Source organism: Pan troglodytes, chromosome 15 (genome assembly GCF_028858775.2).
Source record: "Pan troglodytes isolate AG18354 chromosome 15, NHGRI_mPanTro3-v2.0_pri, whole genome shotgun sequence".
Classification (NCBI taxonomy): domain Eukaryota; kingdom Metazoa; phylum Chordata; class Mammalia; order Primates; family Hominidae; genus Pan; species Pan troglodytes.
The window spans coordinates 86,072,162-86,097,347 of NC_072413.2; the positions used below are offsets into that span (position 1 = coordinate 86,072,162).

Below are 25,186 nucleotides of genomic sequence, written 5' to 3' on the forward strand. Positions count from 1 at the left end.
TCACACAAAAACCTGCACTTGGATATTTATAACAGCTTTGTTAATGATTGCCAAACCTTGGGAGCAACCAAGATGTCCTTCACTAGGTGAATGAACAAATAAGCTACGATACATCTAGACAATGGAATACTATTCAGAGCTAAAAATAAATTAGCTATCAAACCATAAAAAGGCATGGAGGAAATTTAAATGCATATTACTAAGGGAAAGGACACAATCTAAAAAGGCTGTAAACTGTGTGATTCCAACTATATGACATTCTGGAAAAGGCAAAACTATGGAGGCAGTAAAAATATTAGTGGTTGCCAGGGGCTACAGGGAGGGAGGGATGAATACATAAAGCACAGAAAATTTTTAGGGTAGTGAAACTATTCTGTATGATACCACAATGAGGAATACATATCATTATACATTTGTCCAAACCCATAAAATGTACAAAACCGAAAGTAAATGCTAATGTAATCTATGGACTTTGGGTGACAATGATATGTCAATATAGTTTCGTCAATTGTAAAAAAGGTACCACTGTGGTGTAGGATGTCCACAGTGGGGGAGCTTGTGAATGTGTGGAGGTAATGGGGTATGTGGGAACTCTCTGTACTTTCTACACAAATTTTCTGTGAACCTAAAACTACTCTTTGAAAAAAAAGTTTATTAACTTGAAAAACATTTAATGAAAAGACTTTTAAATTCCTTCAATAAGGTCTTTCATTTCTTGAATACTTTTATTAAACATCTTCTCTGTGCCAGTGTATCAGTTTGGGTCCTCCGAGAAGCAGGCATCAAGACAAGACTAAATGTGCAAGAAAGTTATTAGGGGAATGTCTATGAAAGAAATTGGAGACTGCCAGGAAAGGCTGAGAGAACCATTAGACTGTGATGTAGGTCTGACTTTGAGTAAAGAAGAGAGAGAAGGAAGGAAGGCTAGGTAGAAGCTTGCTAGATCGCTATGCAGTCTAAGGAAAGTTGGACAAGGCCATTGCAGAGCTCTCGAGCCAAAATTGCCCATCAGTGGAGTCTTGCATCTCTCAGAAATGGGTCTGCTTCAATGTCGCTGCCGGGCACAGCCAATAGCTGGGAAACATGGATTTGACACAAACTCAGTGATGGATTTCACAGCCAAGCAGCTGGAGCCCTTGGTCCCTACAGTTGGAGATCTGAGAGGCACATTCTCATGGCCACCACAGAGAGGAACTTTTTTATCCACCAAAAAATGAGAAGAGAGGTTCTAGTGTGGAAAGGAGGGGAGGACTTAGCCTAACCCTGCTTCTAACCCAGTAGCTATCCCCTAGAAGCCATTCTGGTGAGGCAGCAAAAGCCTTGGCCTTTACACCAATTCTCCCAAATATGGAGAGATGCAGACAGAGCGAGAGGATTTTGTCTAAGTTTATTCAATCAAATTGTTGATATATTTTTGGCTGGTTTGTACTCTCCCCTGCCCCCTATTTATTAAGTATTGGAGAATAGAGATCCTGTGAGTTCATTTCAATTCACTATTTTAAGTCGTAAGTCCTCCATTAGCTTTCTAATATCACATCAGCTACTATTAGGGGAATGGACTGAAGCAAAGAGACAATTAGGAGCCCAGACTAAAGTAGTGGCAATGGAGGTAAAGATAAAAGAATTGGGCTGGACACAGTGGCTCACGCCTGTAAATCCAGCACTTTGGGAGGCTGAGGCAGGTGGATCACTTGATGTCAGTACAAAAATTAGCTGGGCGTGGTGGCATACGCCTGTAATCCCAGCTACTTGGGAGGCTGAGGCAGGAGAATTGCTTGAACCCGGGAGGCAGATGTTGCAGTGAGCCGAGATCTTGCCACTGCACTCCAGCCTGGGCAACAAGAGCCAAACTCCAACTAAAAAAAAAAAAAAAAAAAAAAAAAGAGAGAGAGAGAAGAGAATTGATTGAAAATATATTTTGGAGACGTAATCAACAGGATTGCAGGTAGATTAAATGTCCCTGTCTTCAAAATTTGCACACTTGGACAGACTGCTGAAGTATAGACAGTCAAAAGGCCATTACAATGTGGAAATATTAAGTGCCGTAACTCCTTAGCTTCTACCACAATCTTACCATGGAAAAGCCATCTCAAAGGATGCTTTTAATTGCATCATTTCCTATCCTCTTGTGATTCCCACACAAAAAAGACCTATCACTGTCATTTTCATTTGCTAATATTGTGTTTAAATTTTCTTTTCCAAATGAACTCATCTACTAAAAGCAAATGAGAACTCAAAACCATTTTATAAAACCATCTGGGTAATAATGTAAGAGCTCAGCAATTTTCAATTAGGTGGAGACAATGTCCCCAAATAGGAAATTCGCCTGAATGTTGGAAGCAGGGTATTAAACAGCACATACCAAACATCTTGTGAGCCTTCCGTATCTAACACCCAAGAGATCATACTGCATTTTTCAGTGAGAACCCAGGATTACTCTAAGAAGTTGTCTTTGATTTCTTTTCTGAGCACAATACCTGCTTTAATTAGCCTAAATGAAAGTGTCTTCTATTAGACCACGCTCAATCTCTAAACCTGGCTACTGACATTCTTGGAAGAAGGGTGAGTGTACATGAATGTAAGCAGCCTTCCCATGCACAGTGACCTCAATGCCATGCTCTTCACATGGGGTCTCACTAAAGTGCGTTCTGAGGAGGGGTATGCAAGTTTGCATCCAGAGAGGAGACAATGAGCACCATGAGGGAGAGTAACCCACCAGCTCCACAGAGCTGGTGAGATTCAGAAGGGAAAAGCACATCTAATGAGGCTGCTGAGGTGTGATGTAAGTGGGCCCTGGGAGATATAAGTCCCACTTCCATATCACCTACGAATTCTTCAGTGACACCTACATCGTACATGGAAGCATTTTAATGAATAGTCTGAACTTAGTAAGAATACAAACAGTAATAGTTTTATTTTTCTCTTTCCACTGCTTTCTGCATATTCTGATGGATCGCCTTTCTCTACCTTTTAATGACATCCCAGGTAGATGCAGTGATTATCTAATCCCTTTTGTTTTTTTACAATCTCCTTTCTAAAGGAGATTTTTACATACTCTAACATTCTGTCTAATCTAAAATAAAACTTGAACCTCACATCTAATTTCAGGCCCTTTCCCTTTCTTTTCTCCTCACTACCTTCCTCCATTGCCCACTCCTTCTCCAGTCAGGCTTGAACTTGGCTTGGGACTTGAAGTAGAGGTTGAGCATGACCTGTTCTTCCACCTTCTTCCCTCTCTTCTGCCCTTTTTGGGGTCAGTGCATGAAGAGGGATTAGAGGAAGAGGCAAAAGTCTCTTTTCCCCCTTAGATAGTCACTGTTATCTTTCTCCCTTGGCTGACACTAGGTGGCCCTTCTGTGTTGCCCACTTTCAAATGCTGGCTTCTTGTGAGATGTGTCTGAGTTCTCAGAGTCACAGTGGGAACTGCCTTACTGTTCAGGTCCTGGAGGGGATGGTGTGCTCTCCAGTTGCTCTCTTTGGACCATCTCTTAGCTCCTGCCCCCCACCATGGTACTTTCCACAGTTGAGTCCCCTCCCACATGTGCTGCCCTCTTAGGAAGATGCTTTCTAGATCACTTAAGCCTGGCCAGCTCCTGTGGCAAGGAAAATGCTTGCCAAATGCGGGCCCTCTTATCCTTTTTCTCAACCCAGCCATTGCAGGCTGCACCATCCATCCTCATACCTCCACAATCGTGCAGGTTGTAATTATGCCCCATTCTCTATATGCAGGGATCACTCTAAGCTCCAGTGTTAAGGAGTCAAGTCCTTCAGGAATTCTCTGCCTCCACTCCCTGTGGCAGAGCTAGAGTGGCTGCCATGCTTCTGAGCTCAGCCAGCATCCAGAGAGAGAGTGAGATACAGCCTCCTCTTCTTGAAGCACCCACTTCTAAACTCTATGACAGTTTTCTTGGAACTCTGTTATGTGGGTCTGGAGATGACAATGTCACAGCACTCCCCTCTAAGCCTAAATTCCCCCACATCGATGAACTATTAGGTGAGTTTCCTTCAAATGTCATGTCTTCACTTTATATAGGATAGTTAGGATGTGGTGGGCGGTAGTGATAGTCAGAGTATCAATAGATTACCCAGAAAGCCATAGAGGGCACCTCTGCCAGCTTCCTGACACTGTAGTAAAAATATGGGGGAACTTGCCTGCTCTCTTCAGCTTTGGGGCTTTACAAGAAACTCTGAGAAAATAGGGAAAGTCTCATGCATAAGCAGGTTATGCACACTATTGCATTGGTGTGAATGGGTCATTCACTGTAAATATAAGAGCTGTGGAGGACGTGCGTTCAAGATTGGTACTAGGTGAGAACCAAAGCCTCTGGGGTGAGGGGGCACATATAATGCATATATACAAAAAGGTAATGTTATAAGCAGTTTCTGAGCATCCTGTGCTGGGTGGACAAAAGCACATCAGAGACTGCATAATGAGGGAATTTCTAATGAATCAGCAAATATTAACAAAACCCATCAATGTGCCAGGCAACTGTGACAGGTGCTAGAGATATAGAAATGAATAGAACCCAAAGGTGGTGGAGGAGTCTCACTTGAAAAACATTGTCCAGGCACCTAATGGTTAGGTGAATACAAACAAAAGTCCCAATCACACTCTTTCCTAAATGGATTTGTAATTGCCTCCATTGGGAGCAGATTGCAATGTCAATAACTACAGTATAATGAACTAACTTGCTATTCCATTTTCATGGGGAACTTTGCAGTTTCTCCACTAAGCCATGAATCATGTTTATTTGAAGACCAATTTCACCCCCACCCAGTATCCACAGGAAGAAGTGCACTCATCCCAGAGGCTCAATTACTCCCTCCCGCTTCCCAGCACTAGCCTGGAGAAAGCTCCGAGAATCATACATTATTGCCTCTGAACTGTGGCTAATTTCTTAGAGTGTTTAAGAATTTGTATAAATGGTTATCTTTAAAGATGCATCAAATTAGAGGAAAAAAATAAATAATATCCTGAAGTTTAGAACTTCATCAACTCAGCCAGTGAGCATTTCCTTTTGCCAGTTAACTCTTCAGTTACTGTGATTTGTACCTTCCAATTTGTATACATAATGACAAAGTTTCATTGGCTTGCATAAGTAAATGGTTTTTGTTTTGGGGTTTTTTATCTACATACAATTACTATGTATTAAAATCTTCCAGGATGCTAGGAACTTTGTATGGATTAGTTCTTACAACAACTGTAGAAATAGGTAGTGTTATCCCCATTTAATAGGTGATTAAATGAGGCCCAGAGCCATTAAATAATTTGCTGACACTCATGCAATTAGCAATGTGGACAGAGAATTTCAAGCTAGGTTTCTCTAAACCAGATCTTAGAGTCTTCCCCTACTGCATCTCTCTAAAGAAGATTAAAGAAAAATATTCTGAGAAATGTGGCCAAGAAGTGAAAAGAAAAGCTTATGCATCTCTACTAAATAGGTCAACAGTAGCAACACACCACCTTGGATATGCTATGTGCCAAATACTCTGGAGTCCTTGTCTGAAAAGCTTCAAGAAGAGTGACATAACTGTTAATTTTCTCTACCTTAGTGGTGTAACACCAAAATGAGAATATCCACCGCTCTCATTACTGCCACATTTCCCCAAATCTCCAAAGGACATCTAAGTGTCATCTGGTCCCACGGTCCCTCCCTAGACCCACCACATTTGCTCTGAGAGGTCCTCTAGTCCCTACTGGAACAGAGTCGGGAATGGGAACTCACGGCCTCCCCAGGCAGCCCCTTCCATCTTTGCGTGGCTCAGAGATAAAATTATTCTGAGCCTGGATCTCATGCCCTGTGGTTTCCGCTCATGGTTCTGCCTTTCGAAATTCAGAATAATTTTAATCCATCTTTTACATGACAGCTGTCATATATTTGAAGGCATCTCTTATATTCCCAGTTGAAACATCTAAGCATCTCCTGGCTTTTTAAGTATAAATACGATATGATTTTAAATTCCTTCATTATTCTAGTCATTCACCTCTGGTCTTGACTGCTACCTATATGTCCCACCTGGACAATTGCAGTAGCTTCTTGGCTAGTCTTCTTCTTTCATTCATAAACTATAGTCTAAACTCCACTCAGCACCTGGGATATTTCTTTAAAATGTATGATCCTGTCTTTCTCCAGCTGAAAAACTTCCAAAAGCTTCATTTAGAACAAAAGCCATACTCCTCACTTCAGTGCATTAGGCGCTCACTGTTTTACTCTCAGAGTGACGGTTAACTGACCTGAAACAATAAAACTTCATCCTTGCTGGATGATTTTGCAACTGCTCTGTATTTTATTGACATTCAGATAAATACTCATATGAAATATGTTCCGAGCAGATTCAAGGGTACATTTAATTTGTCATGAAATGCAAGCATGATCTGAAATGCAAACGGGTCCTAAAGTAAAATACCCTAACCTCTGACCCTGACGCTTGGAATATTTTATGAACTTTTCAACCTCTTATAGAAGCTAGCTCTTCTGACACAAACTCTAGCTTTTATGTTATTATAAACATCTAGGATGTAGAAGGTTTTTTATCTTCTCATCAAAGAAGGACATTCCATAGCCATTCTAAATAAATCCAAAATAATATAACTAAAAATATAAGTGCAGTATGTTTTATGCTGTAACACCTAAACTAGGTGTTCTTGATCTGGAATCCATGAGGCTCTGAAATTCTCTCTCTCAGTAAATTTTGATTTTAAAACGTAATCAGTGAATGAAAGGGAGACTCCTCTTTGTAGAAATCTCTGCGCGAACCATAGAAGCTGGTTGGCAAGATCAGATATGTTGATGTTAACCACTCACCTATGTCTTCATTCCACTATAACTGTTGCCTGTTGTCTTACTGAGAGCCAGCACCAAGCTAAGTGCAGGGAATCAGTGGGGAGCACTCAAAGCAGAGCACCTGGAGAGGATGTGGAGAAATAGGAACACTTTTACACTGTTGGTGGGACTGTAAACTAGTTCAACCATTGTGGAAGTCAGTGTGGCAATTCCTCAGGGATCTAGAACTAGAAATACCATTTGACCCAGCCATCCCATTACTGGGTATATACCCAAAGGACTATAAATCATGTTGCTATAAAGACACATGCACACGTATGTTTATTGCGGCACTATTCACAATAGCAAAGACTTGGAACCAACCCAAATGTCCAACAATGATAGACTGGATTAAGAAAATGTGGCACATATACACCATGGAATACTATGCAGCCATAAAAAATGATGAGTTCATGTCTTTTGTAGGGATATGGATGAAATTAGAAATCATCATTCTCAGTAAACTATCGCAAGAACAAAAAACCAAACACCGCATATTCTCACTCATAGGTGGGAACTGAACAATGAGAACACATGGACACAGGAAGGGGAACATCACACTCTGGGGACTGTTATGGGGTAGGGGGAGGGGGGAGGGATAGCATCGGGAGATATACCTAATGCTAGATGACGAGTTAGTGGGTGCAGCGCAGCAGCATGGCACATGTATACATATGTAACTAACCTGCACATTGTGCACATGTACCCTAAAACTTAAAGTATTAAAAAAAAAGCAAAGCAGAGGACCTGTCCTCAGAGAGTTCAGTCCACTGTTGAAGACATATGTTAAATCAATAATCATAGAAATATGCCATTACAAACTGTGATAAATGCTATAAAATCAAAATGCTGGAAAACCTAATTTAATGACAGAGCCTTGGACAGCCATCCTAGGGAAAGTAATGTTTTAGCTGAGAGCCACAGGTTGAAAAGTAGTTCACCAGTAAGGAATTCCTGCTAGGCCCAGCACTAAAGGTCTCCAGTGCTTCTCTGTGGGTATGTTTCCTGGGAAACTTCCCAAGGGGTTGGTATCTGTGTAGTAGTTTGTCTCCAAAGACAGCCCCCATCCTATTCCTAATGGGTTCCTCTTAGTACCTACAGGTGACTCCAATCTCTGGGTGAATTTGGGTTGGCCTTTCGCTGTTTAGAACAATAGAACATGGCAGAGGCGATGCTGTGCCATATTTGTCACATGGAAGGGCATTAGGGACCGGACATGTGAGTACCGAGGCCAGGCTGATGTCTATTTCATTTAGGCCTTCTGATGACGCCAGCTCCTGCAGCTATCTAAGTGCAACCATGTGAGACAGCCCAACAAGAACTGCCAAGCCAAGCCCATCAACCATCAACAGAGAATCATAAGTCATTATTTCAAGCCAACACATTTTGGGATATTTGGTTACACAGCAAAAGATAAGCAGAATACCTGCCCATGATCTTGAAAGACTCTTTTGGGGGGCTTAGCCTAAGAGAACTAAGTTTAGATCAGCTGACAGGGCCTCCTGAATAATGTTTATTTAGATGTTCTTACTCCAATGGCAGGAAAAAAGTGTTTGTCCTCCCAGTGGACCCAACCCTTACCTCTCCACATGCCAAGCCTCCCCTTGTTCAGGTCTGGAGGGAAGTGACCCAGGATGTCTCTGACAAGACCCTACCCTAACACTTGACTGGACTGTCCGTGAGAGCCTTTACCAGTTTTGTCTAATTTCTTCCAGTTTCTGCACTGCCATGGTTTCCAAACCTTTCATAAAATTCCAGCTCCAAGACAGATACAAATGGTGTTTCTCTTTCTCAGGATGGGTAATTTTATTGTCATTGTCATCTCTTGCTTTTTTAGGATCCAGTATCTGCTGGAGGAGCCCCACCTTCTGCTACTATTATGTTCTTCAGATGAGTAGAAGAGAGTGGGGAGGCAGAGAGCAGGAAGAAGAAAGGAAGAATAATGTCTCGAAATTGGTAAGAGCGTTTTTGTTTGCACATCCTGCATTATTAATATTTATTGTTTAGCATAATTAGCTACCCTCTCAAGCTTACACACAACCTGCAGTGTTTATGCCTTCCGTTGATAGCTAAACCATCAGCAAAGCAGTCCAGGTCCCTGAAGGCTGAATGCAGGTGGTTCTGAAGGCTGCAGGATGCATTCAAAAAGCAGGATACATAAGCTTTAATTGTTGCTAAAAATACATTCACTAGAAGAATCGGACTCCTTCTATCTGTCTGGAGTGGATAAAAGCCATCTATGGATTCAGTAGTCTTAAGAAAGTCACAGAAGAACAAAGAAAAGGTAGACAAATGGGCCCAAATGAACTTCATTAATGAGAAAAAAAGATAACTAATATAAGACAATACCACTTCTCTTTATTCAAATAATTGGCAGTCAATTTTACTTGGACAATAACTATGGCCTCAAATGTGATTTCAGGCTCAACAAAGCAGTGCAATTTAAGGTCTATCATGCCTTGTTGTCATGCTTCACACAGCCTGGAATAAGTAATTCAATACCCCTTACAGGATCACCAGCTATTAAACCAGGATAAGAGCTTAGAGGCAGAATTACACATTCTATGATATATTATTATTATATAATGTATTATTTGTATTCTATTATTACATGTATACTTCAGTGGCCTGAGTTAATATTTTTCCACCAGCCACTAATTCCATACTCAAGAGTTATTCATGAAAGAAAAAAATGAACTATTTTGACCTGTTAGAAATGGGTCAATATGAAAAGAATGTACACGTATGGGAGTGTGTGGAAGTAACTGTCCTCAATTTGATTAGCAGAACATTCAGCAGGAACTGTGGAAATCCAAGTCAAGTAATATTCTCAACAGGTATTAATATAGTGCTAATTATTTGCTAGATACTGTTCTCAGTCTTATCTATACATTAATTCATTCAATCTTGTAAAAAATCTCTTTGAGGTAGAGACTTGACTAGCTCTCATTTGTTAGATAAGGAAATTGGGACATGGAGGTTATATAAATCACCTAAGTTCACATCATTAATATCTGCTGGAGTGAAGGTTTGGACCCAGGCAGTCTGGTGCAACCATCTGTGTGTTTAATCACCACACTAAATTGCCTCCCAATTCAAAGTTGAATGTTTCCATATTTACAAGTTATCAGGCTTATTTACCCTAAAACAAGTCATTCCTTCCTTTTTAGTGTACAGAGTGCTTTCACATATATTTTTTCATTTGATCTTTGCATCAGCTTTGAAAAGTAAGCATGGCAAGAACGATTATCTCGATTTACAGATGAAGGAACTTAACAAGCATCTTCCCCAATTCCTTATACTTCTGGCAAGAAAAGTAAAGCTGAATGTCTAAATAATGCCTACACATAAATATTAAAATAAGACAAACAATTCAATAAGAAATAGGGAAATCCATGGGCAGATGTTCTGCAGATGAAACACATGGCTTGCAAACATTCAAAGAGGTGTTGAACGTTATCAGGGAGCCGGGAAATGCAATTAAGGCCAGAATGGGGTACCAATTCCCATGGCTTTTTCAGGCAAAAATGTAAAAATCCATCTATGCCAAGAGATAAAATAGAGCCTCAGGATCTGTATGTTGCTGATAGAAATGTGAATTTAGAAAAATTTGACATTCTCTACTAAAGTTGAAATTAATATATCCTGTGACCCAGAAATTTCACTCCTACATATATCCTCAAAATGTATTCTTATACATCAACAAGAGACATGTGCAAAAATGTTTGCATCAGCATTTTCACAGTAGCAAAAAATCTAGAAACAATTCAATTGTCCATCAACATGAGAGTGAATTAATTCATCGTATAAAAATTCACTTAATGGAATATTAAGTAGAGTTTAAATGAATGGATTATAAAAACATATGTCAATATGGGTGAATCTTAGCAGTATAATACCAACGGACTAAAAAGCAAATCTCAAGGTAAATAAGTTGATAGAGAAAGGAAAGCAAAGGAATGACGAGATTTGGAGGGAGAGAGTCAGGAGTGTGGGAATTTGGAGGAATTCCATAGGGGTAGTGTGGCAGGCAGAATTCTTAAACGACCCCCGGTGACCCACACTCTTGTATAATCCCTTCCCCTTAAGTGTAGGTGGGATCTGTAACTTTCTCCTAACCAATACAATGTGACAAAGGTGATGGGATATCACTTCTGTAATTAAGTCCTGTTATATGGTAAAGATGAAGGAATTTTGAAGATGTAATTAAAGTCCCTAACAATTGGATTTAAATAATCAAAAGATAAATTACCCTGGGTGGGGCTTACCTAATCAGGAGAGCCCTTAAAATGAGTTTAGAAGTCAGGTACTTAAAGCAGCAGAAACTCTTTCTCTTCATTGCTGATTTTTTTTTTTTTACTTTTAATTTAAGTTCAGGGGTATATATGCAGGGGTGTGATATAGGTAAAATCGTGTCACAGAGGTTTGTTGTACAGATTATTTCATCACCTAGGTATTAAGCCTAGTATCTTTTAGTTATTTTTCCTGACCCTCTCCCTCCTCCCATTCTCCATACTCCAGAAGGCCTCAGTGTCTGTTGTTCCCTTCTATGTGTCCATGTGTTCTCATCATTTGGCTCCCACTTGCAAGTGAGAACATGCAGTATTGGTTCTCTGTTCCTGTGTTAGTTTTCTAAGGATAATGGTCTCCAGCTTCATCCATGTTCCTGCAAAGGACATGATGCTGACTTTGAAGATGCAAGCTTCCACATCTACAGCCTCAAGGAAACAAATTCAGCCAACCAACTGAGGGAGCTTTCCTTGTCCTGCCTCAAGATGAGATCACAGTCTGCCCAACACCATGATTTAAGCCTTGTGACACCTGGTGTGGAAGACCCAGTTAAGTTCTCTCCAAACTCCTGACCCACAGAACCTGTGAGAAAATATATGGATATTATTTTAAACTGCTAAATTTGTGGTAATTTGTTATGCAGCAATAAAAAACTAATGCAAGGAGATATCGATTATTGTAAAAATCTTAGCTTTTGTTTTAAAATATAGTTCACCAGTAGTAAGTTACTAATAAGTAACTAAACAAATAAAAGCAAGCCATTTACAAATCAATAATAAGAGTAAGTCATGAACTAAAGATTGTAATTAATCAATTTCTGTACGCCTGTAATGAAAATAAAGAAGGAAAAGAAAATGAAAGAAAAGAGACCAGGGACCCGCTCTCTTCCTTTGTCAGGGAGCTGAGATTAGAACTTCCAGTCCAGTGCTCTTTTCTACTATAATTGGTTATCTCCTAATTCAAATTCTAAACACCTAGAGTCACTAAAAAGTGTTCAGAAATCAATGGTTATGCAAAAATTATATTCAACCCATGAAACCTTGAGTGAATCAACCCATCTTTCCCCACGCCAAACCTTCCTATGCCCTGTCTTCTGCTACTATTCTTAGAGAAGAATCTATGAAGAAGACTACAGTCTCCATACTTGTTCATAACCAATACTCTGGTCACAGCAGATTGAACCAGAGTAGCCACTGATCCAAAGGCATTTAGTGATAGGCTGGCCAACCACCTATGAAGAAGACTGTGCAATGTTTAGACTAGATGTGAGAGTTGAAAGATATCTTTGGGTACATGTCCAAAGCTTATTCCATTTTCTTTTGATGATATACAGGAAAAGAAAAGGCATACATTGAATATCCCATTCAAACACTGAATATCCCATGTCTTTGGTTATTATGAAAACAATTCAGACTTCCCCTCACACTCATAGGATATAAAGAGAACGAATAATGAGGAGAAAATAATAGGGACAGCATATCCAAACTCCCTGCTGACCATGGCTCCTGCTTAGAGAAACTGAGTGAGAAACTATATGGCAAAGAGTCTTTGAAGGTGAGACATATCCTGCAGCACTCTTGGTGATCTTGAGAGGCTGGGCAGACTCTCCAAAAACGGTGACTGGCTCAAAAGCCTTACCCAACTGGACATTCAGTACTGGAAGACAACTGGCTGATTTCATCAGTCCTCTGTTTAGAGAAGACTATTTATTGTTAATGGAAAATAAGATAAGCAGAAATGTGTACACATTGAGAAGACAAAATTAGGAAGCCACGGGTAGCAGAAGACATGTATAAGATGTCATATGGTAACTGAGTAGAAACAGCCAATAATTGAGCGAAATAAAGACGAGAAGCCTGAGAAGTGGTGATTGGCAGCAGTAGGAAGTGACTGAGTCACCATATTGGCGCCACAAAAGTAGCTACCAGCTCATGCAGCTGAGGAGATGACCAGACACCAGGGCATCTCAGGTGATCACTAAGACATTTTTCTCATTTTTCTGACCTCTCCATTGATTCTAAATACAGTCTTCCCTTACTTGAGGTAACACGAGAGTGTCCGTTCCTGTCTCTCACAAGACACTGCGTAAGGTAGCAATGAAAAGCAGGAGCTCTGGAGGTAGACAGCCCAAGCTTTTACCCAAACTCCATTACTTCCAAGCAATGTCACCTGGCGCAAGTTCCCTAACCTGCCTGTGCCTCCGCTTCCTCATCTGTGAGATGATAATATTATTAGTGCCTAGCTTATAGGATCACTATGAGGATTAATTTAATTATTGTAAAGTGCTTAGAGCAGTGTTTTGCACATAACAAGTGGCATATAATAATTTGTTGAATGAATAAACTTGTCAGAGGGGGAACTCTCCTTCCCTACTCCCAACTCTCCCTTCTGTGTGGAGGGATATCAATTAGTGTAATGTTCTGTCTGGAGGAGATGGAATCATTCATTTGATTGGAGAGTATATAGGTTAAAATAGGACCCAGCCTTAAGGGACAGGAAACTCCAAATAATAGTGACTTAAACAAGATAAAGGTCTTCTCTAGCCAGGCACAGTGGCTCACACTTGTAATCCCAGCACTTTGGGAGGCCAAGGTGGATCACTTGAGGTCAGGAGTTCAAGACCAACCTGGCCAACACTATGAAACCCCGTCTCTACTAAAAATACAAAAATTAGCCAGGTGTGGTGGCGAACATCTGTAATCCCAGGTACTTGGGAGGCTGAGGCAGGAGAATCACTTTAATCCGGGAGGTGGAGGTTGCAGTGAGCTGAGATCATGCCACTACCCTCCAGCCTGGGTGACAACAGTGAAACTCCATCTCAAAAAAAAAAAAAAAAACTAAAAAAGGTCATCTCTCTCCCATAAATAAACGTTGAGGTAAGCCATCTAGGGATAGCATGATGTCTCCAGGGCCGCAGGTTCTTTCCAATTTGCTTGTCATTCACAAATTCCAGTTTCCATTTCATGATCCAGAATGGACACCCCAGATCCACATTCTTGTCAGAAGAAAGAATAAAAACTAGGGAGAAAAGCATATGTCTTTACTCTGCCTAAAAATTGAGCACAACATTTCCCTTACTTCTGTCCACTTAAACTAAGCCGTATGGCCACACCTAACTGCAAAGGAGACTGGGAAATGTAGTCTTTATTCTGGGGAGCTGCCATGCCCCACTAAAAAGTGGAAGTTGTATTCCTGAAGAAGAAGAAGAAGAAAGAAGAAGAAGAAGAAGAAGAAGAAGAAGAAGAAGAAGAAGAAGAAGAAGAAGAAGAAGAAGAAGAAGAAGAAGGAGGAGGAGGAGGAGGAGGAAGAGGAGGAGGAGGAGAGATTTGAGGGAAGAGGTAGCAGTCCCTGCCATGGTGAGTTTGTAAGGAGAAACTGAGCATGCTTAATTCATGCACTTGCTAGGGAACAAGCTTATCCTAATCTAGCCTGGCTGGGGGATGTCTGTCTAATTCTAGGGCTCAATACTAGGAAGCTGCCTTGGCCACAAATGTAAGCCATACTTTTCCATATTATCTTTCACACCAATAAAGTTGATAGGCTTATCTCCATCTGCTAAACAACTTTGTCTTCTTTTCAATTGTTTCAGAGCTCAGATGGAAAAGAATGGTGTTACTGAGACCCTTCAAGATTCCCAGTGTAATTCAATAAAGAAAAGGCAACACAAAGGAGTTGTATAGAATTCCCCACATTATGGACCCATGTCATAGAGAGAATCCATGGTGCATTTGTTAGCTGCATTTAAATTACAACACTTTCAGATCCAAGATTTATTTGGTAGGCAAATATATCTGGATGCAGACTTTTAAACAATGCCATTTCACATCTTCCATTCTGGAATGGTTTTATACTGAGTGGGATCCAAAGCTTTAGTGTTTATCCTTTAGTGGAGTGAGGATTTTGGGATCTAAGTTGACTATTCTCTAACATGTACTGTTTTAACATTTAGAAAGTGTCCATTTTTAGCAAAATCACAGCTGTGTGAATGTAACATATTGGTATGGAGGAGGGTTACATTTCAACTTGCTATAATATAAAAATAAGAAAATTACTAACTTTTAGATCTGGAAGAAACTTACAGATTATTGAGCCAACCCTCCTATTAAGGATGAGAAAGCTGAAGCCCAGAGAGGGAATGTGATATGTCCTTGGTCACTCAGGCTAATAAATTATAGGATGGCATGAAAGCCCAGTAACTGCTGGTCCAATATTCTTTCTAGCATATGACACCATGCAAAACTCTACTTTCCTCTCTTTCACTGTCCACTGCTCAGTAGCAAGCACGGTACTGAGCTCTGAGGATATCCGAGTTGAATCTGATCATGTTCATGACGTGAAAGAGATGATAAGTACGTGAACAGATAAATGACTACATAATATATTAAAGGCAAAAATAGGCAAATGCACCTATGAGGTGGCAATGAGTGACCAATTAATTATCTTGGTTAGTGGTGGGAGATGGAAGGTTAACAAAGACTTCCTGATGGAAATGACTTCTGAGCTTAGCTTTTTAAGTCAACTAGAAATTCATCAGGTGGAATACCATCCCTAAAGAAGCAGTAGCATGTACTAAGGTGCTGAAGCAAGAAACCCCATTTTATTCACTAAAAAATACCGGAGTGCAGTTAGAAAGTAAGGTACCAAAGGGACAGAAATAGGAGGCAGCTTGGGCAGGAACCAGAACATATAGACCATTCAGTCCACCCTGGGAGCTAAAAGTTTATCTGTCAATAGAGAGGAGCTTGTTGAATGTTTTTGAGCAGACAAAGGTATGACCAGATTGCCTTTGTTATGAGTTGAGGAAAAGGGCAAATTAGTTGAGGCCAGGAGCAGGGAAGCCAGTTAGGAGATAAGGTTGAGGGTTCAGGCTGCCCACCAATATCCATTCTCTCTTCTTCCATAGGGATAAAAATTTACCTGGATGCAAGGCTATTCAGAATGAAGATTAATGATATGGTTTGGCTGTGTTCCCACCCAAACTTCATCTTGAATTCCCACATGTTGTGAGAGGGACCTGGTGGGAGATAATTGAACCATGGGGGCAGGTCTTTCTCATGCTGTTCTCATGAGAGTGAATAAGTCTCATGAAACCTGATGGTTTTATAAGGGGGAATTTGCCTGCACAAGCTCTCTCTCTGCCTTTTGCCATCCATGTAAGACGTGACTTGGTCCTCCTTGCCTTCTACCATGATTATGAGGCCTCCCCAGCCACGTGGAACTGTGAGTCCATTAAACCTCTTTCTTTTGTAAATTTCCCAGTCTCAGGTATGTCTTTATCAGCAGCATGAAAACAGACTAACACAATTACATTTCCCAGCTATCCCCTTGCACTGAGATGAGCCATGTTACTAATCCTGACAAATGGGATGTGAGTTTAAATTACATGTGAAACCTCTGGGTTTCACAGGAGGAATCTGAACCCCTGCAAAGAAAGAGACCCCAAACAGTCCTGGATCATTATGTGACAGAGAGAATCACTTCTATCTTGTGTTTTAAAATACTGTTATGTTTAATCTCTGTCATGGCAGTAAAACCTATATTGGAACAAGTCCCTGAGGCTGCCTAGGTGAAAGGCGATGGTCTGAGGCAGGAACAGGGTGAATGAATTAATGGGGATAGTAGATCTGAGAAAAGTTGTTGGACTTATTGACAGGAGGTAGGAAACAAGAGAGAAGAAGGTGTTAATTGCACCCTCCCGCCCCATATGCTTTCACTCCAAGACTGGGTAAATGGATGGTGAAGTCATCAATGAAAAAAAGAGGATGTGGGAGAAGTAAGATTACTTCCAAACATTTTAGAGGAGTTGGAAGTTTGCTGGGAAAAACCTGTTTTCAGTTCATTTGTTCATCGATTCAAAAAATTTTTACTGACCTCTTACTATGTGTAAGGAACAAAGGATATTTTTACCAAAAAAAAAAATGTTCATTAGCAATAGTGTAGGTTTTTATTACAAAAACAATAAAGATGGGAACCTCAGCTGTAAAAGTAGTAAAAATACAGAACTCTGTAGATTATGCACAGATTTGTCAGGCCCTTCATTGCTTGAGCTGTTTACAGATCATCTAACATCTCACTTAGTGTTGTCTCAGGTTTGCACAAACAGCCAGCCTGGACAAGGGAAGTGTGTGAGGCACACTTTCAGCTTTAAGATTTTATAAAAGTCCACCTGTTTGGAGCTGAGGTTCATATAAAAAAGAGAAGCCCCCTACAGTAAGAAGAATTTCACATAGCCACTCATGTAGTTGTACTGTAATCCCAAATATCCTTAGGGGAGTCATTCCAAAAAAACATATGTACATGTACATTCAGGGCAAAGAGTATGTGTATGTACATTCCATACACTTCAAAACACAGTCCTGTTTAAATCATCTCTGCACATTTTCATAGCAGACTTTCTTTTTGCCCTATTTATCCTCCTACATAAGCAGTTTAAATAATCACCCTACATGATATTCTGAACTTCCTGAGTAGAATAGTTTTTCTCATATTGACTAAAAATTCAAAGTATGTCTATATATCAGGAAAGTCATTTAACATTCATGTTAACAGTCACAAATGTTAGGCTGCTTCAAACATATCCTACCATAGATTTCTTAAACATAAAATATATATGAAGGAAATCAAATTTCTTCACTCTCAGTTTTTTAACAAATGGTCTGGGATCATGTTAACTCCTTTGATCTCTGCTTCCTGCAGGGTGGTCTGCTGCTGATCAAATGAAAGTATTCCCCAGCTAAGTCAGACAACAGGAAAGCATTCATTTAATTAACTGGCATTCAAGGCAATTCAATGGGTTATTTCTTAAACACCTACTATGTGTCAAATCCTGTCCTATGCCTAGGTGGATGCAAAAGTAAGTAAGATTTAACATGGCTCTGACGCAGGTTCATCGAAGAGCCCTAGGACCCTGAAAGGAAAGATTAATTTCTTGTGATTGTGATGAAAGGAAAAAACACTTTAAAGATTCCTACGTAAGAGCTAAACTTAGAAAGAAAGAAGGGTGGGAGTGAGGTCTCAGAAGAAACAACTGACACCTTGATCTCAGACTTCTAACTTCCAGAACATTGAGAAAATATATTTCTAATGTTTAAACCGTCCAGTCTGTGCTACTTTGTCATGGCAGCCTAGCAAACTAAGACAAGGCATAACTCTCCAACATTTGTAAAGGAGTGTCAAATACGTCACTGTTGATCTTCACATTAACCCTGCAAGGTACATATTATGCACATTTAAGGAAACTGAGGCTCATCAGATAAGTAACTTGCCCAAAATCACACATCTACAAGTAGCAGAAAGATACATAGAGAACTGGGAGCATACTGCACATATTTTTATCTGCCATTTTTAACTCAGTTGTTTTATCATGGACATTTCCCATACCACTGAAAATCAAAGTATGTCAATTTAGGTTTGCTTATCTCAACTTTGAATAAGCTGCCTAGGGAATCTATGTAACAGAGGAACATCTTGAAAACTAACATTGGAAAAAATAAAAATGAAACATAACTTGTTAAAACCAGCAAGGAATTTAGTGATCACCCAAGAAGGCCAAACACTATGACAGGTGACAACAAGGCTATGGCACATCCTGGGTCCTAGAAAGGCTGTCCTAGTTTATGTGAATATTCTGGGAAGGACTTTCTCATCTTCCTTGACCCCAAGAACTATGGAGGGCTGAACAGGCAGGTTGATCCCTCTCTAGCTCTGGGTCTGATAGAGCAAAGAGGATGATGTTTTTAGGGTTCACCTCACAGTGTATTAAAGGAGGGAAAGATTTAAAATGGTTTACAGTGAGGTTTGGGAAACATTAGCAATGATTTCTGTGATTTAGAAGATAAAAATAAAAAATTCTATTCTTGCTTTTTATATATAGATTATCCAGTTTATTCTTGATAACCATTTTCAGAATGACATGGATCATCACTGCAAGACCGTAAGTGTACATCCAGTAGAACTCGGGGAAGAACCAGTATCACGGAAGAAGAAAGAGAAGAAAATTGATGTATTCACTACCTCTAGAAGCTTACTATCCAGTTGGGGATATGATAAATCTTAAAAACAAAAATTGGAAAGAAAAAAGATAAGAACTGCTTAAAGTAGCCACCAATTGTTTTTAAAAGACCTAATAAGAATTTATGTGAAAATACTTTATAAATTTTGAAGCACTGTAACAGGTTCTTAAACTACTACATGTTTTAAAAATGCTGATTTTTTTCTGAGTTTCAGGCACTATTTTGTAATTATTAGTAACTAGTGCATGTAAGTTAGCATAGCAGAGTTGAAACTGAGTTAGTAGTTGCCTAGGAGACCTAAAATAAAGAAGCAACTCACGAGAGTTGGAGGTTGCCCTCGCTCACACTGCCACAAACATTTTTAAACACCACCATGGTTTACGGACAAAGTAGACACGGCACAGGTTTAAACTCAGGGCTGGGGCTGGAATCCCAGCTCCACTACTTAGTAGTTATTTGACCTAAGATAAGTCATGAAAATGCCATTGATGATAATAGACCTTGAAGCACTCTTAAAAGATTTCATGATAATGCATGTAGAGTACCTGGCCCACAGTCAGGGCACTATAAATTGAAAATCTTATTACTCTTAGGAGCTATTATTAGTTTTCTAGGGCTGCCATAACAAAGTTCCACAAACTGAGTGGCTTAAAATAAGAGAAATTTATTTCTCACAGTTCTGGAGGCTAGCCATCCAAAATCAAGATGTCAGCAGCGTTGGTTCTTTCCGAGGGCTCCCAGGGAGCATCTGTTCCATGCCTCTCCTAGCTTCTGGTGATGGCTGGCAATTCTTGGTGTTCCCTGCTTGTAGAAGCATCACTCCAGTTTCTGTCTTCTTCTTCATATGGTGTTCTCCTTGTGCCTCTGTGTCTTCACATAGCCATCTTCCGTCTGTTTCTCTCCTTTTCTTATAAGGACACCATTTGTATGGATTAAAGGTCCACCCTACTCCAGTATGGCTTCATCTTAACTAATTATATCTGCAATAACCCTATTTCCAAATAAGATCACATTCTATAGTACTGGGAGGCTGGACTTAAACATATCTTTATGGTGGCAGGGGCCACAAGTCAACCCATAACAACAACTTAAGTTCAGCTTCTAGTCCCACAAACCAGCCAGGTGACCTTGAATGAAGCACTGCCTCTGATACTCAGTATATTCAGTATAGTCATTTATAAATTAAGACAATAGTGTCTCTTTATAGAATCTCCCATAGAGTCAAAAGAGACTATAAGTGAGAGTGCTTTGTAAACTATAGAGCATTATATAATTTAATTATAAGCATTTCTGTAAAGAATACAGAGTATTTTGATGCCCATTTTATTCTTAGCTCAGCTCCTATAACCCCTCTGAATCATCCATTGCCCCACAGTTCCTTGCTTGCCTTCAACAAACTCAAATAGGACATTTTTTAAATGATTTGTCCTCTTAACTCTAAGCGAACTAAATTATGCCTGTGTATTATTGGGCTGGGGCAATTGAGTTACCTGACCATTTCCATGAAGTCACAGTGCTAACCTAATGCAATGTGACAGCTTTTTCCTGTAGCACATTCTTAAAATTTGATTATTCTGAGTAAGAAAATATTCATTGAGAGGCTCACCAGGATTGCACCAGGCCTGTTTAGTATCCATATGTAAAGGTTAAGCTCCAGGAGTGAGAGCCAGAGGGCAGCTGAGCTGCCATCAATCATCTTTCTCAGGCTCCAAATTGAGGAGAATTAATGTGTACCTGCTTCTGTAACCTTCTGCTGCAGAATTAGACCATGAATAATAAAATCCATGATTAGTCATAAATTGGAAGAGATGGGTTTTTTGTACTGCAATAAAACAATTGAAAAGTAAACAGGCCTTTTATACTTTCATAAAACAGGCACATTAGAGCATCCAAAATAGCCTTCACTTGGGTTCTTCATTACACTGATAATGACTGCCTATTGCCAGTATGTGCCCTCTTAGTGAATAATTTTTTAAGGGCAAAAAACAGAGTACATAGGTATTTGGTTCATTCTCATTAAGTTTTGTACTGAAAAATGTAACCTCTTTTTTCTATTTTCAGATGATGCATATCATAAATTATTACTCACCCCATGTTCCCACCCTCGAGAGACCTCCAAACAATCACCATGCCACAGTGAACATTCAGTAACAAAAATTCAGCCAGGGTTTTCACCAGCATGAATGGCAGTGATTCCAATTAGGAAAACAGAAAGAGGAGAGTTCAGAGCCACCTAGAATGGCTCTTGCAAGATAGGAAATCAAGGCAGCAGCAACAGGGCTGAACATTCCTCATCCCTAACTCTCCCTTCACCAGTAGGAAACCCAGGATAACTGCAATCGCCGCAGGCCCATCTGGCCTGAAGTTCTACTACTAGTAGCCCTCCATGGGACCTTCTTAAGGAAGCATGTCAACTCAGGTAAGGGATGTAAGGGGATGGATGACCCTTTGAGACCAAAGTTGCAGCAAAAAACACCAGATGTTCCTGTGTACTGCTCCTAAGAGATGGTTCTGAAGACCAGTTCGGGGAGAGGTCAAAATACTGGACAGAATCTCAGCAACATGGAACCTCAAACTAAGTGACAGTCACAGACAACTCTTCCCCAGAGAAAATAAGCACAGACATGGTTTGTGGTAAGCAGAATTATAAAGATGAATTCCCATCTCCCTGTCAGATTACCAGTATGGTAAATTACCAGATTACCTGGTTATTTATTCAAACACTAATACAGTTATTGCCTTGATGGAAACATACAGATGCAATTAAAATCCCAAGTACCAAATAAATTGACCTTAAGACAAAGACTAAGTAAATCACATGAGCCCTCTACAAGCAGAGAGTTTTTCTCCAGCTGGTAGCAGAAGCCAGAGATTTGAAGCATAGGAAGTATTCAACACATTATTGCTGGCCTGAAAATGGAAGGGGCCACATAACGAGGGAAACCGGGGGCCTCTAGAAGCAGGGAGCAGTCCCCTGCTGACAGACAGCAAGCCAAGACCTCAGTTCTACAATTGCAAGACACTTAATTCTGCTAAGGACAAAAATGAGCTTGGAAGTGAACTCTGAGCTTCAGGTGAAAACACGGCCAAACAACACCTTGATTTCAGCTTAAACAAAGAATGCAGCCACTCCATGCCAGAATTCTGACCTGTAGAAATTTGAGCTAATAAATAGATGTTTTAATAGCTTCATTGATACATACTTCACTTACTGTAAAATTCATTATTTTAAAGTGTACAATTCAGTGGTTTTCAGTATATCCACAAAATGCAACCATCACCACTATCTGATTTCAGGATTTCTTTTTCTTTTCTTTTTTTTTAATCCCATAAAGAAAATCCAAACCAATTAGCAGCCTTTCTTCCTTCTCCCTGCTCCCAGACCATGAAAACCACTAAATTACTCTCTGTTTCCATGGATATGCCTATTCTGGATATTTTATATAAACCAAATCATGCAATATGTGGCCTTTTGTATTTGGCTGCTTGCACTTAGCATAATGTTTTAAAAATCCATCCATGTTGTAGCATTTCTCAGTATTTCATTCCTTGTATAGCTGAATAATATACCACACAAATATATCACATTTTGTTTGTCCATTCATCATTTAATAGATGCTTAGGTTTCTCCATTTTTTAACTATTATAAATAATATTGCTTTTAATATTTGTGTACAAGTTTTTCTGTAGGCACAGGTTTTCATTTCTCATGGATATACACCTAGAGTGAAATTGCTGGGTCAAATAGCGGCTCTATGTTTAACAATTTGAGGAACAGCCAAACTGTTTTTTGAAATGGCTGCATTATTTTACAATTCTGTCAACAATGTATGAGGGTTCCAATTTCCTGACGTCCTTGCCAACACTTGTTAATGTCTGCTTTTGTATTTTAGGCACCCTAGTGGGTATGTCATAATATTGCATTGTGATTTTGATTTGCATTTCCCTAATGGCTAATGTTGTACATCTTTTATATGTGCTTATTGGCCATTTGTTTATGTTCTTTAGAGAAATGTTCTGTTCAAACACTTTGCCCAGGTTTCAACTGGACTAATTATCTTTTTATTGTTGAGCTGCAAGAATTCTACATGTATTCTGGAGTAGTTGTTTATCAGAAATACAATTTGCAAATATTTTCTGTCACTGTATAGGTTGTCTTTTTACTTTCTTGATAGTGTTCTTTGAAGCAAAAAAGTTTTTTTATTTTCTTGAACCCCAGTTGATCTATTTTTTTCTTCTTTTGCCGCTTGTACTTTCGGTTTTATAGCTAAGAAACCATTGCTTAAATCAAGGTCACAAAGATTTACACCTCTGTTTTCTTCTAAGAGATTTACAGCTTTCTTTTTTTTTTTTTCTTTTTTGATAGAGAAAGGATCTCACTATGTTGGCCAGGCTGTTCTCAAACTCCTGGGCTCAAGTGATCCTCCTGCCTCAGCCTCCCAAAGTGCTGGGATTACAGGCATGAGCCACAACGCCCATCCAAGTTTTATAGCTTTAGATGTTGCATTTAGATCTTTGATCCATTTTGACTTTATTTTTATATATGGTGTGAGATAGAGGTTTGGCTTTATTCTTTTGCCTGTAGATATCCAGTTGTTTCAAGCCACAATGAGATACCACTTCACACCTACTAGGATGGCTACAATAAAAAAAAAAAGACAGTAGCAAATATTGATGAGAATTTGGAGAAATTTGAATCCTTCAATTTGCTAATAAGATGTAAATTAGAGGAACCACTTTCGAAAACATTTTGGCAGCTCCTCAAAATGGGTATATACCTGTAATTTTATGTTTAAAACATAACTAATTTTATGTTTAAAATTACTGTTTGACTCAACAATTCCACTCCTAGGTATATACCGAAGAGAAATGTAAACAAAGGTTTACACAGAAGCTTGTATAAAAATGTTAACAGCAGCATTATTTATAATAGCCAAAAAGTGGAAACAAGCTAAATGTTCTTCGACTGACGAATGGATAAAGAAAATGTGGTATATCTATATGATGGAATATCACTCTACCATTCAACGAAACAAAATACTGAATCATGCTACAGTATGGATGAACTTAAAAACATTATGCTAAGTGAAAGAAGCCAGACACAAAAGTCCACATATTGTGTGATTCCATTTATATGAAATGTTCAGAAAAGGCAAATCTATAGAGACAGAAAGCAAATTCGTGATTGCCTAGCGTGGGGTGCAGAAAAAAGTGGGGATTGGAGGGTGATAACTAAGGGGTGCAGGGTTTCTTTGGGGGGTGATGAAAATGTTCTAAAATTAATTATGGTGATTATGGTTACACAGCGTTATGAATATACTAAAGACCATTAAATTATATACTTAAAATGATTGTATTGTGTGGTATATGAATTATAATTCAATAGAATAGTAGAAAAAAACAGGTGACGGAAAGCATTTGCCTGCAGTCTATAGTTTTTCTACTCCTGGTATAGGAGAACAAGAACAAAGAGGTCACTCAGATTGTTTTAATTGCCTTTGTACTAAGGAGAAAAATAAGACCTATGTCAGGCACATGGGTAGATGGTTCCTCATAAAGTCTTAAGACAAAACCCAAGTAAATAAAAATGAGTTTGTATTTTTCTGATGAACCTTTTTGTGTATGTTTTATGTGAACTCATGTGAGGCAGAGGCAGAGAGTCACCATACATGATTTCTAGATACTGGCCATAAAACTTTCTTTCTCATCGTTGCTAATAGGAGAATCAGAGAGCATATAGTTACAACTAGTTTTTTAATTCAATCTGGCAATCTCTGTAGTTTAATTGAAGTTTTTTATAAAATTTATACTTAAGGCCAGATGGGGTGGCTCACGCTTGTAATTCCAGTACTTTGGGAGGCCGAGGTGGGTGGATCACGAGGTCAGGAGTTCGAGACCAGCCTGGCCAAGACAGTGAAACCCCGTCTCTACTAAAAATACAAAACTTAGCTGGGTGTGGTGGCAGGCAGCTACTCGGGAGTCTGAGGCAGGAGAATCACTTGAACCTGGGAGACGGAGGTGGCAGTGAGCCAAAATTGCACCACTGCACTCCAGCTTGGT

General features: G+C 39.5%; 1 long non-coding RNA gene across 1 annotated transcript in view; it reads left to right on the forward strand.

Moving 5' to 3' along the window:
- Positions 1-24,733, forward strand: part of LOC129136997 (uncharacterized) — a 63,157-nt gene extending 38,424 nt beyond the window's left edge. Inside the window, exons 2-3 of the long non-coding RNA XR_010150994.1 lie at positions 8,662-8,780; positions 21,188-24,733. This is a non-coding gene — a long non-coding RNA (uncharacterized LOC129136997). The remainder of the gene's footprint in view (positions 1-8,661; positions 8,781-21,187) is intronic.
- Positions 24,734-25,186: the final 453 nt, after the last annotated feature.